The 15,322-nt window shown below is 43.9% G+C and overlaps 1 protein-coding gene across 2 annotated transcripts in view; it reads left to right on the top strand.

Annotated features, from left to right (window-relative positions):
• EGFLAM (EGF like, fibronectin type III and laminin G domains) overlaps nt 1-15,322 on the top strand; it is a 181,695-nt gene that overhangs the window by 17,315 nt on the left and 149,058 nt on the right. Inside the window, exon 1 of one of the 2 annotated variants that reach the window (XM_072824831.1) lies at nt 17-36. The exons of the other annotated variant lie outside the window; for it this stretch is intronic. The gene's annotated coding sequence lies outside the window, so the exon portion shown is untranslated. Of the gene's footprint in view, nt 1-16; nt 37-15,322 lie in introns of those variants that run through there. 2 annotated transcript variants of the gene reach the window in all.

Genomic DNA, 15,322 nt, shown 5'->3' with positions numbered 1-15,322 from the left:
GGCTTGGTGGTGTTCAAATCAATGAAATTGTTTTCAGTGAGTAACCTTTCAATTGTTCATAAAACCTGTGTCTTCTGTAATGACAGACAAGCGTAAAAAAAAATATAGTGATTGGTAAACTATTTCATAATTTTAATTTTTAAAAGATTTTTAAATTGTTATTTATTATTATTTTTTAAGATTTTATTTATTCATGAGAGATAGAGAGAGAGAGAGAGGCAGAGACACAGGCAGAGGGAGAAGCAGGCTCCATGCAGGGAGCCCGACGTGGGACTCGATCCTAGGAATCCGGGATCATGCCCTGGGCCAAAGGCAGGCACTCAACTGCTGAGTCACTCAGGCATCCTTAAAATTTATTTATTTGAGAGAGAGAGAGAGAGAGCATGAGCAGGGGGGAGGGTCAGAGGGAGAGGGAGAACCACTGAGCCAGGAGCCTGATGATGGGCTCAATCCCAGGACCCCCAGGGATCATGATCTGATCCCAAAGTAGATGCTTAATCGACTGAGCCACCCAAGTACCCCTATTTCATGATTTTTAAAAAGCTTTAACATTGATATAGCTTTACTACATGCCAACTATTATTTCAAGTGCTTAGAAATAATTATACTTTTATTCCTTTTAACATCCCTTTGAGGTAGATCTTACTCCATGACCATCTTCCCAACGAGGAGACTAAGGCAAGAGGAAGTAGAGTAGCTGATCTGGAATTTGAACCAAACCAAGGCTGGGCTAGAGCTTTTCTTGCCATTTTCTTCTGTCCCTCCAGGGCAATTTGCAAAACTCTTGTCATATTGTTAGTAATGCTACTGGTGGTAGATTTTGGAGTCAAAGTAATTTTTCAATCCTGCCTCCTACATCTGTGACTTTGGTCAAGTTCCTTAATCTTTGTGAACTGTTTTTTTTTTTTTTTTTTTCCATGTGTAAAATGGGGATAAATCATTTACATTTTGGAGTTTCATGAGTTAAGTTCTAGGATGTGTTCGATGTGCCTAGCACAGAGCCTAATCTGCCATAGGTTTAGTGAAGATTTCCTTTATGCATGTGAACAACCAGATCCTACATTTTCTGACTCAGATTAGCAGTCTTTGCACTTTATCACACGTTGCCATTTAATAACCCACAAGGCAAAGAAGCCACCTAGTCAGAGTGGACGCCCAACCAATCAGAAAGCAATGGATCAGTGCTCTGAGTTGAGACTTGGAAGTCAGTATCTTTCACGCCCTGAATGGGGGCAATGACAAATGAATGCGCTTTTGCTAATCACTTATTTATGATTACATATTCATTTATTCATTCACCAATTGTTTATTTAGCAAGTACCATATGCCAGGTACTGTGCTAACTGCTGGGAATAAAGTGAATAAGAAATATAATAATTTCTCTAAAACTCATTAACGCTTTGCAAAATTCCAAAGATATAATGATTCCTGTTGGAAATAGAAATTACTTAGTTTGTAATTTAACTCTATGAGATTTAAATCATCTGATTACAGATTACAGAACTAATTATAAAGCTGAAAGGTACATTATGAACTGCTTTTTCAGTATAACTTCTTAATATAGAGCTTTATTAATGTGTTTTTACATACATAAATGAAAATTCAGTGCACAGGTCTGCAGTTTAAAAAAAACCTGTTAAAGATAAAAGGGCTTAAATATATGATAAGGCTGTTTTATTGTATTACCCAATTTTCCTGACATCCTCTGGCAATTTCAGTATAATTAGTAAAATAGCTGTAACTATTGTGAAGGAAAGATGGTCATTTTTAAAACTGGAAAATGGAAAAAACATATTGCTGGGAAAGAAAGGATCTCCAGTTTGATATTATCTATTATGCATATTTTTATTCTCATTTTCCGGTCAAATAGAAAGCTCTTATCTCACAATTGTACTTTAACTAAAAAACCAAAACACAACAACCCCCCAAAAAACCCTAAATAATTTTATAAAGTTTTATAATATCAAAGAATCTTGAGTAGTCTATATTTAAGGTTTGACAGTGGGCTTTTGAGTTCTTGAGACTTTGGTTCATAGATTGAGAAAATACAGGACTTCTATTCATTCTTGGGGAGAAAGTGGTGTTCTCCAGTTACATAGTGAAGCTGAGGACAACTCGAGTGCTAATTTTTGTTGTGGTAAAACGGTCTCCCACTGTAAGAAGGAAAAAGATGACAAATATTTGCTTTATTTTCCTAACGAGTTACATACTTCAGTTGTCTAGACAATATTAAATTAACTTCATTGTTGAGCAACTCCTCATCTGGTTGCGTAGACCAGATGTGTGCCTTTTCTTCAATACTGGGGCAGTTTTGCTCGGTAAGAAGAGCAACGGGTCAGAAGGCAGGGGCCCCAGGTACAAGCTATCCCACTGTTCTGTCCTATGATTGGATCCATGATCACCACGCATTCCATGACTGTAACTCTAGGGAAACCCCATGTGGTCCGCCTCATTATTAACCCCCAATCCCAGGAGTCCCCTGTGGGGAGAGGGGATAGGAAGCTATCAGTGATAAGAAGTAGAACCCCTTTAAACTCATGCCTCATCCAAACCACTTTTCTTCTGGATTGCCTTTTTCTTCTATGGCACTATCTTCCTCTCAGTGTTCCAAACTTGTATCTCTGGAGCCATCTTTAATTCTTTTTCTCTCCTCCCTTACTTGCAGATTCTTCTTGCTTGGGAATTACTCTTTCATTTCCCTCCCTCACATTCCAGTTTCTAGGTCTTATTTCCTTTTTTCCTGGACGCCTGCTATAGACTTCAAATTACCTTGCCTCAGTCTCTCTGCCTTCTTCCCAGTTGTATCAGTCAGGGTGACTTAGGTTAGGCTGCCATAACAAATAATCAGAAAATCCCAGGAGCTTAAAATAAAATTCATTTGGCGTTTATGTGACATGGTCATCATAGATTGCAGCGGGGTGGTGGGGGGCTGCTCTCCGCAGCATCTTCACTCTGCGACCCAAGCTCTACTATCTATTTAGAATTCCGTCATTTCTGTTTAAATATTCTGATGCAGCAGGAAGAGGGTCCTGGAGGACCTCATACTGACAACTGTTCAGTGTGCCATACTAACTTTCACTCGCTGTCCCTGGCCACAGGTAGTCACATGGCAGAAATATATATCCCTTTCAAGTGCTTGCAACAAGTGGAGAAATGGATATTGAGGAGCATTAGGGGGCTTCACTATTCTATCCTACAGTGAAGGCCAGAATCCTACACTGAAGGTCAGATCCTCCAATAAAGGCCAGGGACTTGAAGGAAGGCCATGGGTGATCTCTGAAAGCACTTCTTTACTTTATTTTTTAAAAGATTTTATTTATTTATTCATGAGAGACACACAGAGAGAGGCAGACATAGGCAGAGGGAGAAGCAGGCTCCCTGCATGGGGAGCCTGATGCAGGACTTGATCCCAGGACCCCAGGATCATGCCCTGAGCCAAAGGCAATTGCTCAACCACTGAGCCACCCAGGTGCCTTCAAAGCACTCCTTTAAATAAAACCTTTCAGTGGTTCCCACTCCCTGTCTCTAGCAGATGGCCCACAATTCGGGGAGCTCTAACATTTATTGAATAACCAATCTTTATGAAGCTCCTACTAGGCATCATCTTCCCGATATCTCCCCAGCACCTCCAAGGCAGTCATTATTATCCACATTGGACAGATAAGGAAACAGGATGAAAGAATGCCCTACTCTGGATTGCTCCAAATTCAGCCCACGTGGTGGGGCTGTGGGCCCCGGAGAGAGGAGTGTGAGCAGGTGACCCTGGGGCGGGGAGGGCCCTCCACCAGGCGCAGACCCTCCGCGAGACTGGGCTGGTTTCCCAGCGGCTCCCACAGGCCTGTGTTGGGAGCTGCTCTGGAGATGGGGCCCCCCGCGCTCGGCCGCGTGTCCTGGAGCCAGCACAGGCTCTCGGCGCTCTGCAGAGCCGAGCGAGCGGCCGCCTTGCTAGAGCCGCGCTGACGACCCAGGGGCCGCAGGCACTGGCAGCCTCTGCCCGGAGCCGGGAAGCCACTTGCCCAAGGGATGCGGCGGGTAGCACTGAAACCCCAGGGCCGTTCCAGAACCGCTGGTGACACCACCCCTCGCTGCTCCCCGGCGCAGATGGACCCGTGCTTTGGCCACGCGGCCCCTGATCACTCCGCAAACCGTCTCCTGCCTTCTCCTCCCCGGCTCCTGCTCACGCGTCCCTTCCACCCGGAGTCTCTTTGCTCTGCGCCTCCCGGAGACCGTCCGCCTCTGCTCCGCTCCGACGCCGCCTTCTCCCCGAAGCCGCCCCGACCCCGGGAAGCGCTGCCCCCTTGACCCCGCGGCCTTGCTGGCAGGTCGCACGCGCGGGCCTTTCTGCCCGGTGGCCGGGCAGGGCTCCCCGTGCGCCCGGCCGCGCCCATGCCGGGGTCTGGGCGCCCATGCCGGGGTCTGGGCGCGGCGGAGTCCGGTAAACAGGCCGTGCACACGCAGTTTGCTGCGTGCCCGAAAGCCGGGTGTCGGCGCACACACGCACCCAGGTGCACACCCCGTGCTAGTTCACTCCCCGTCGGCTGACCCCGCTGAAGGTCACGGCGAAGCCTGGATGTTGGGAGGTCTCTATTTTTTTTTTTTAATTTTATTTATTCATTCATGAGACACACACACAGAGGCAGAGACACAGGCAGAGGGAGAAGCAGGCTCCCTGCAGGGAGCCCGACGCGGGACTCGATGCCGCGTCTCCAGGGTCACGCCAGGCACTAAACCGCTGAGCCACCCGGGCTGCCCCGGAGGTCTCTATTTTGAGGCAGGCTGTGTCCTCTTCTCCAGTCCCTGGGCTGCTGGGTTGCCGTGCGGCTGCCACTCGGGAGCCTGTGGCGCGCTGCCCTCCACGCGTGTGCCTGGGACACGCACCTGGCACTGTTCCTGCCAGAAATGGGAGTGGAGCGAGGATGGCCTGCCTCATTCGGGTGACGTGACAGCAGAATGCAGTTCAGCTCAAGGTGACGCCCCAAACCGCACCCTGAGGGTGACAGAGCTGGGGAAGGGGAGAGGAGTCCGGGGCAGTTCACCTTGGTGTTTGGAGTTGCCCCTGGACAGGCTGGGGGGGCGGAGGGGGGGGCTGTAGCCTGCAGGACGGAAGTCCACTGGGCTGTCACCTCAGAGACACACTCCCTGTTACTGAACCATGGCTCTCAGACAGCCACCGCCCGCCTCAGTGACAAGGGATCAGCGCAGGGATGGCCCTGACGGCATCTGCGGTGTCCCTTTTCTCGGTTGTGCACCCATGAGGTTTTGGGACATGGCTAATCCCAACCCCTCCTTGTTAATATTGGCACTCAGTTTTGAAAGGCTTAGCCGAAAGAGGAACTGCTGGTCACAGGTGGTGAGATTTAGTCTAACAAAGAGAGATGACCCTTATCCTTCTCCCCCACAAATGCAAAAACAGATTGCAATCTTTGTCACATCCTTAAAAAAAAAAAGACATTAAAACGGTAGCAAATAATTTGCCTTAACGATTCATGTACAGCAACTTCTTAAACTGATTTATGTAGGGGACGAAAAAAATGCATTTTCTTTTATCCGTTTTAAATAAGTGGCCTTTCGATTTCATTAACTGCCCCTTTGTTCTTGTGCGGCTGAGTAAGAGTGTTTTAGTAAGAATGGCTTTGTTGTGTTTCATGCGTTTGTCTCAACTGCTTCAATAGGAATCTACAGGGCAGACATTGAAAAAAATAGCAGCAGCTCAGTCATGAGTACTTGCAAACACAAGTCAACTACAAGTTTGCTCCTATATCCCAGATTCTGACATCTGTCCCATTTTTAAATCACTCACGTCTCTCCATTTGCTCTTCTACACTATCCGCAGTCAATGAGTTGATAAGTATCCCTTTATCAAAATCACACAGAGATCCCAGACATACTAAGGGGTCGTGCATGGGTGTACACGTGTAGGCAATTCAAGTACACTTTGCAAAGGTACCTGTTGATATTTTGAGAGTTTTTGGATATACACGTGTTAGCAGGATGGCCAGGGCTGGGAGGATGATCAGTGATTCATCAAGGAGAACTTTCTGGAAGAATCATGTTTTACGCCCATGTTAGAAGGCAAGGACATAATACTCTAGCGAGTCATGTGAGCATTTATAATTATTGTACTTGGTGAGATGGTGGGTATTTCTATGGAGACCATTAAAAATTCGTGAAAAAATATCATTGCCTGCCCTCTTTCTCTTCCTCTCACTATGGAACATAAGACAGAGAGTTGCCCTTGTGAAAAGCAGCTCCACTGGAAATCTTTCCTGTTTTTGTTGTTGTTGTTTTTAGGTTGCAGCTTTTATTTGTCTTTGAGCCTCTGACTCTGTATGTTTTACTCAGAAGAGTGCGAACTGCTATTGACTGAGAACTTTTTGTTCTCAGGCATTTTGTCTTTAACCTTTTAATTTGTCTAGCGTTCCAAACTCTGAAGACCCTTGGCTTTCTACTCTGGGTTGTATCGCAGTTGTCAGCTGTGGTGTGGTGGGACTGCAAGCTCGTTCTGCTTGCCATGTGACAGCCCAGTAAGTCGAGAGGCGAGATGTTGGGGCAAGGAAAGAGACTTTATTTGGAAAGCCAGCAAACTGAGGAGGTGATGGACTATTATCCCAAAGAACCATCTCCCCTAGGATAAAATGTGACTTCTCTTGTATTAGGAAGGGGGAAGAGTGGGAGGGATTGGAGTCAAAAGGTGACCAATGGTCTGTAGACATCTGAGAAAGGCTTTGGCCGGTTGATCTTTGCCTCCAAGAATCTGGTTCTGTTGTTTCTGTAAATCTTAAGCACAGCATAGTCATTTCTGTCCCTACTTCCTTATCTCCTTGAGTGAGGTTGGTGTCAGGTAAAAAAGCAGGTTTTTGGAAGTCTCAGCTGTAAGCAGAATTCCTTCTATGATTAACATGCCTACGTGCAGGGTGAAGCAGAAGTTTCTAAGCTATAGGTCACAGCAGCAAAGGAAATAAAAGTAACATGGAGTCAGATGTGCTACGCTTCTCCCTGTTACTGAAAGAACAAGAGATTTGAATCAGAAGAACTGGGCTTGAGTCTGGACCCTTTATCAGTCTCAGTTGTGTCACTTTAGATAAGACCTTCAACCTCTCTGAACTTCCATTTCCTTGATTGTGGAATAAGTTAAATAAGGATGACAGCACTTGTTGCCCACAGAATTACAGTAAGGATTAAGTTTCATCATATGAATTAAATTTTGTCTTTTTTATTTTAATCATCAGTGCTATAATGTACTGGCTCTGTATGGAGACTTGGCTGCCAAGAATTTCTCCTTTAATGTCTCTTCCATGCCTGAAATACTTTAATTGTAAACAGTTAACCACACAGAAAACATTCTTCCTTAGCAGTTGCCCTCTACCAGTCCTGGAAAGTGTCTCTGTATGTGGTTCTTCAAGATATGAACAATGGAGCGGACATTCTCTGGGGCTACTTCCTGTAAGGTCAGTGCCTGATGTCAAAATTGCACCAGGAGTCAACATTATTTGAGTCTTTATTATTATTATTCATTAAGTACAGTGAATACGCTTTGATGTCTACACATGTGACTCTCATTTAGGGAGCTGCTTGTAGGAAAAGTATTTCTCTTTAAACTGAAATCACACTCTGTGGGTTTGATACTCACACTGGGAGATGCATGTGGAAATTGAGAAGTATTAAGGACAAATAGATCCAAGACTCTCATCTCACACTCGCTCCAGGTGAGCACTCGACGAGCGCCCTTTATATTGATGTTTCTTTTTCTTCTTTTTTCTCTATTACCCTGCCAGCTATTACTGGGTAGCAAACCACTCCAAAACTCAATGACTTCTAAGAGCCATCATTTATTCTCATGCGTGTCTCTGCAGGTTGGCTGGGGACAGACTGATCTCGGCTGGACTCGGCCGGGCAGTGCTGTTTCAAGGTACAGGTTTCTCTGGGCTTGATTCCTTGTAACAAGTTAGGCTCAGGTCTGCTCCATATGTGTCTGTTCCAAGCTGCGGGAGCTGTCATAGCAATGACAGAGGCACAAGCGGCAAACCCAAGTGCACAAAAACACTTCAGGCCTCTCACTGCTTCATGTCTGTTAACATCTCATTGGTCAAAGCAAACAATACAACTAGGCTTAAAGACAAGGAATGGATAAGGATATATGCCTTACATACCATGAAGCCAAAGTGGGTCATATAGCCAAGCCCAGTGTCAAAGGGGGCTGGGAAGCACAGTCTGTGTTGGACTAAGGAGGTTACATATTTTTGGTCAATAATCTAATCTACTCCTATTGTCAAGTGCATTCGTTGAGCTCCTGTAAGAAAAACATATATTTGTGTGGTACGGCTCTACAGTATAAACACAGGAGGTGGGATCCCTGGGTGGCGCAGCGGTTTGGCGCCTGCCTTTGGCCCAGGGCGTGATCCCGGAGACCCGGGATCGAATCCCACGTCGGGCTCCCGGTGCATGGAGCCTGCTTCTCTCTCTGCCTATGTCTCTGCCTCTCTCTCTCTCTCTCTCTCTCTGTGTGACTATCATAAATAAATTTAAAAAAATAAAAAAATAAAAAAAAAATAAACACAGGAGGTCCAGTGCCCCTTCACAGTGGCCATCCTGAAGTGACACATAAAGAATGATGCTCATAAGATGATACTCCCCTACAGAGTCATTTCCACTGTTTAAAAAAAAAAAAAAAAGATAATAAAGACCCCAGATTTTACAAGTTTGTCTTGGTTATAGCTGTAATTCTACTTTTCTTCTCCCTTTCAAGAAAGTGCATCTCCCTTGACTTATTTTTTAAAAGCAAATAATTCTTAAACTTTGGTATTTTAGGTACAATTAGTAATCGCTTGTGATGAAGCTCACACAGATGGCAGCATGTCAGAGCTAAGAACTACAACTAGATTCCATTAGCCACTAACCAGTGTGTTTGGAGGGTTGACCACACAACAAAGTTCATGGAATGTTGTAATGACTTAGGCTTTTTTTATTCACTTTTTATCAGTTTTTACTTGGAAGGGAAAGCAGTTTTGTGGTAGTAACCAAGACACAGAGAGGCCCATGTCTGATCTTTTAGTAAATTAGTGTTTTAATGTAATATATATATGAAAAATTTCAAAAATATATGGCTGACAAATAAGGACAAGCTGCCTAAAGTGAGATGACCAACAGGACATTCCTTTTCTTCTTCTAGGTGTATTGTAGAAGAGTCCCAATATTTCATCAAGTAGAAAAAGTTAGAAAATAATCAATGACAAATAGAAACTGAACTGATTTTTTTAAAAAAATGTAGGCTACAACTGAGCGATGTATACTGAATTGAACTTTGCAACTGAGATATGCCTTTCCCCCGGCCCCAAACAATAAATAAGATTGTGGTGATGATTATCAGACAACTGCGAAAGCTACTTTCCACAGTTCTAGTAGGAAAAGACTGCTCATGTAAAGCAAAATGTATTCCATTGCTAAGGAAACCTCCTGCTTCTATTGATAATGGAGTGAGAGGCCATAATAATTCTATACTATCTACATTGCAAAGGCAAGTCTCACGTAGGCAGCACAAGCAGCAATTCTGAAACAGAGAGGATTGTTTGTTATATATTTAGGGTTAGTGCTACTATTTAAACTACAAAATACAATCAGAAGCAAGCCCGAGAATAACTGTTAAGAGTCTGGTAAGTTTACAAGTCTACTTACTGGGGATCCCCGGGTGGCTCAGTGGTTTAGTGCCTGCCTTCAGCCCAGGGCTTGATCCTGGAGACCCAGGATCGAGTCCCATGTTGGGCTCCCTGCATGGAGCCTGCTTCTCCCTCTGCCTGTGTCTCTGCCTCTCTCTCTCTCTTTCTCTCTGTCTCTCATGAATAAATAAATAAAATCTTAAAAACAAAAACAAGTCTACTTACTTCTGGTTACACCACGCACTCCTGGCCCTGCAATGCTTTAGAAAGATGTGTGGACAAGAATGTAGTATCCATGGGGCTTGATAGGGTCAGGATCGAAAGCAGAGTGGTGTCCACACAGTCCCTTTATGGAAGAAGTCCAGGCCAACAGAGAGAAGGAAAGTCTATTGACTCTTACTGTTTTAACAATTCTAAACCAAACTAAGGAATTGCTCTAGAGGAGGCACATGGTAATTTTTGATGATGATGATGATGATGATGGAATCAACTTGCTGAATGCTTGCCCTGAGTTGAAAAGTTTGCATTCCAAAAGAGGGCAGTTTAACTATGAATCCACTCTCTTTCATCTAGACTCAGTGTACACACCTGCCTCCTACTTAAAGGGAATGACATCTTTTTTACAGAAGACTTCCAACCAACAGATGTTGAAGGAATGAGAGAAATAGAAAATCACTTTTAGGCAAATGCTGCAATAAGAAGCAATACAGGCAAGATCCGTCAATCCGTAGGCAAAGTTTGAAGAGACGAAGGATAATTCATAGTAACAAAGCATCTCCCCACCCAAAGATATTTATTAATTACAAAGAGAAAAATAGTAACTCCACAGTGGAAAGGGTTGGCAGAAACCACCTCATCCAAGTGGCCAAAGTTCACATCAACCACCAGTAATAAGATGTATTCATTCTGTGCTCCTTGATTGCATGCACTGAGAAGGGCATCCCTTCTGTGACCTTCTTGCCCACAATATACATCCTCAGTGTCATCATGAGAAAAATTAGAAAGCCAAATGGAGGGATATTCCACAAGACAACTGACAAGTACTCTTTAAAAGTGTCAAAGTCATGAAAGAAAGGGAAGGATTTAGGAGTTGTTGCAGATTGGAGGAGATTAAGGAGACAAAATTTAATTATTTTTTCAAAAGATTTTACTCATTTATGAGAGAGAGAGAGAGAGAGAGAGAGAGAGAGAGAGAGAGAGGCAGATACATAGGCAGAGGGAGAAGCAGGCTCCATGCAGGGAGCCTGACGTGGGACTCAATCCCGGGTTTCCAGGATCACGCCCTGGGCCAAAGGTGGTGCTAAACCACTGAGCCACCTGGGCTGCCCAAAAGAGACAAAAGTTAATGCAGTAAGGGATCCTGGATTGGATCCTGAAACAGAGAAAGGACATTAGTGGAAAACTGGCAAAATATGAATAAGCAGTATAGTTTAGTTAATAGTCTAGAGCCAATGGTAATTTCCTTGTGCTAGGGAAGCTTGGTGAAGAGTATACAGGAGCTTTACAAATTGCCTGTAAGTCTAAATTCGATAAATAAATAAAGGGCTCAGGAAAATACAGAAAATAATGGCATAGGTTAAATTAATAAGGGCTGTGGATCTTATTGTTTCATTTAGGAGTCAACCTTCTACCAAATAAAGACTATTATCATCTCTTAGTTACTTATCTGAGAACACAGATATTTCTAGAATTTTTAAAATATCTAATCTTGGGGCACCTGGGCGGCTCAGTTAAGCATCTGCCTTAGGCTCAGGTCATGATCTCAGGGTCCTGGGATGGAGGACCACATCAGGCTCCCTGCTCAGTGGGGAGTCTGCTTCTCCTTCTGCCCCTCCCTTCCCTTATGCTCTCTCCCTCTCTCTCAAATAAATAAATAAACTTAAGAAGATAAAATATCTCTTGGCAATGAATTTAAAATTACAGTTTTGTTTTAGCATTTGTCAGTTTGATACGTTACTCCTTTTGATGCTGCCCTGTGGATTTTGGACTTTTTCTAAAGACTAGACTATATGAACAATAAACCACATCAGAAGTGGATGGAAATCTCTTCAGAACATGTCTGTTGTAACCTAAATTTGCTTGACTCATTGAGCCTGTCCTGACTCTGTACTAATTACCTGGTCTTTAAAGTCACACTTCTCAGGCAAAAAAAGCCAGCAAGAGCCATTCTTTAGTAAGTGTGATTGGAGCCAAAGGGTTGCACTTACTGTTCTTGGGCTCACTATCCAAATAACAGCATCAGAAGGTGTTCCAATAATTTCTGGGCCTTGAAAACCTCCCACCAAAGGTTCAGAGTTATTTCTCAACACCTGGTCCCGGGTTCTAGGAGGATACTGCCAGTAGCTGAGGTCCGTGCTCCATCATGTCTAAAAACAATGTCCGTCTGGTGCTTTCTGTCTGGATCTGCTGTCATTCAGCCCAAATCCACACCAACTGTAGATGACACCATCAGGAGAGTGGCCTCTAGGAAACTGAAGTCCTCGAGGGTTTGTGAAGATTCAGGCAGAAGACATCTCCAAGCTTGACAAGATAGGTAATAGAGGAGCTATGGTCTGCTTAGAGAAGGAGGGGAATGATTTTCTAATATTGTTCTAAGAACCTTTCCTGGCGGTACATCTCTCTTTGGTGTCCTCTTTTTTTCCTTCTGTACAGCAGTTGGCATTATTGAAGCCTTCAGTTTTAATTGACTATGACTCCAGCTGTATCTGAGCAATGTCGGAGTCATCTTTAGAGATAATTTCCCAACCATTCACTTCCAGGGCTTTTCGATTAGGGAGATGTAAAACATCCCAGCTTCTTGTACCTTCTCTGCTGCTCCCTGCCAGCATGGCGCTCTGCAAATAGATAACTTGCTCAGTCCTGATGAGTCCATGCCATCACAATTCCCCAACTCTGGACCATCTCTAGGGTTATATAGGTCACTTAAAAAAGCTCATGTGTTATCCCCAAATTCTATACCTGAAACTAATATTGCAATGTATGTTAACTGGCTGGAATTTTAATTAAAAAGGGGGAGTTTAGGAAAAAAAAAGGGGGGGGGGAGTTTGTGTGCTAGGGTTTTAAGATGGTATTAAGTTCTCTACTATATACTGAATACAACTATTTTCAATACTAATGAATATGAAAGCTAAAATTTCCATTAAATTACAAAAAATATAAAATATAAATATTTTACCAATATTAGTTAAAATTGTTCAACATTTATTATATCTAAGTATTGGTTTGTTTCTTGCCTTGTACGAGCTAATTTAATCCTTATATAATACTAGATGTAGGTTCAGCTATTATCTCCATGTGACAGTTGAGAAAACTGAGGCACAGAAAGGTTAAAGGAATTCCCCCCAGGCACCTGAGTGACTCATTCCCTCAAGCTCTGACTTGAGTTCAGCTAGGGTCATGATCTCAGGGTCCTGGAATGGAACCTGCTTTGGACCCTGTGCTCAGCGGAGAATCTCTTGGAGATTCTCTCTGTCTGCCCCTCCCTCTGCTCTCTCTCTAAAATAAATAAATGAATCTTTTATTTTTTTTTATTTTATTTTTTTTAAATTATTTTATTTTATTTATTTATGATAGGCACACAGTGAGAGAGAGAGGCAGAGACATAGGCAGAGGGAGAAGCAGGCTCCATGCACTGGGAGCCCGACGTGGGATTCGATCCCGGGTCTCCAGGATCCCGCCCTGGGCCAAAGGCAGGCGCTAAACCACTGCGCCACCCAGGGATCCCTAAATGAATCTTTTAAAAAAGAAATTCCTCTCAGTAATTATAGCTAGTGAGTAGTAGCAGCAGACTGTGAACCCAGGAGAAAGATTTTCTCCTGGCCACCTGTCCCTGGGCTATGGCTTATATTTTGCAGCACAAAAGTAAAGATGTGTGTGCCTGTTCAGGTGCCCAATATTATGACAAAAATAATGCTTTTTCTACAGTGTTCCCATGCCCACTTATTATTCTTTACTTATAAAGCATCCGTGTACCATGTGGCTTACATAAAGAAGTGATAGCCCAGTGAGATGGAACATAATTCAGGACACTATGACAAATGAGCCTTGGGTATGGCATTGAATTCTGATGGCCAATCTCCTAGCAAGGTGGTACACAGAATTCACTTTGCATGCATTTATTGAACACCTGCTGCGTGCCACCTACTCTTTGAAGTACATGGGATGCCTGAGTGAATAGAAGCAGACACTGAGCTCTACCACCATGGAGATTATGTTCTAGAAGGGACAGACAATAAATAATAACCTGGAAAATTAAGTATATAAATTAGTAGTGCTAGAGGAAACAAGAAATACTGGAGAGAAAGAAGGATAAGGGGTGCCTGGCAGGGACAGAGATGGGCCACAGTTTCAAATAGAGTGTCAGGCTGGTCTCGTTGGGAAGGTTGAAAAGTTAAAGGAGGCAAGGGAGTTAGCAATATAAAGTACAGTCAGTAAAAACATCCTAAGGTGGGGGTGTGCCTGAAATGTTCCAGAAACATTGGGAGCCCAGGATGGCTGGAGCTGAGTGTTAAGAAGCGAGGGAGCAGAGCTGGAGCGGGGGTCAGATCATGCAAGGTCTCAAGAGTCCGGTTTTTACTGAGTAAATGAGGAACCAAGGCGGCGTTTTGAGCAGAGAAATAAACCTGGTTGGATTTTTCTTTTATTTATGTATTTATATTTTATTTTATTTAAATTCAATTTATATACATGCCATTTCCTCTGTGTACTGTGTTTTTTTCCTTTACCTGCATACCTATGATAAGGTTTAATTTATAAGTTAGATTAACAGCAACATCTGATTAAAAATAGAACAGTGAGAACAATATACTGTAATGAAAGTTATGGGACCGTGGTCTCTCTTGTTCTCTCAAAATCTCTCATTGTCCTGTACTCACCCTTCTTCTTGTGATACTGTGAGTTGTTCAAACTCCCACATGATAAGATGAAGTGATGGGAATGGAAGGTGGGCACAGTGCACTTCGGGACAGTAAATTCAGTTAGTTTTGGGGGGCAGGTCACATCCAACCTGCCCATTACCTTAATGAATGATAGGCACCCAAGCGCTGCTGCAGCACGGAAGGCCACCGCCGGGCCTAATGCCAGACCTAACGCAGCATCAGGCGGGAGCGAGGGCCAGCTCCCAGGAGCCGCAGTGGGGACTGCCGAGTGGCTGCCTCTGCTCAGAGCCCCGAGGGCTGCTGAGGCCTTGAGGAGGGCACCGAGCATGGACACTAGATGGTTTTCAACCCCAGAATGAAAGTTGATTCTGATCTTTTAAAGTGCTTAAACAGATTTCAATGATCTTTTTTTTTTTTTTTTTTTTTTTAAGATTTATTTATTTATCCATGAGGGACAGAGAGAGAGAGAGGCAGAGACACAGGCAGAGGGAGAAGCAGGCTCCATGAAGCGAGCCCGACGTGGGACTCCATCCTGGGTCTCCAGGATCAGGCCCTGGGCTGAAGGCAGCGCTAAACCGCTGAGCCACCCGGGCTGCCCAATTTCAATGATCTTCTGCAGAGGCTTTTCTAGCTCTTTTTTCTCCAAATCCCCAAATGGCATCATCATTCTTCTTTGCATTTATTTAAGGCCTTGTCTTGCATTGAGGGTGCTTTGTTCAGATCAGGAGAGTGGTTAAGAGCTATGGGATCTGGAGTCCCACAGTGGAGTTCAAATCCTGCTGCACTGATGAG

The sequence above is a fragment of the Canis lupus genome, chromosome 4, assembly GCF_048164855.1.
Source record: "Canis lupus baileyi chromosome 4, mCanLup2.hap1, whole genome shotgun sequence".
Classification (NCBI taxonomy): Eukaryota; Metazoa; Chordata; class Mammalia; order Carnivora; family Canidae; genus Canis; species Canis lupus.
Note: the sequence above shows the minus strand (reverse complement) of the source record. Positions and strands in the feature narration are given on the sequence as shown.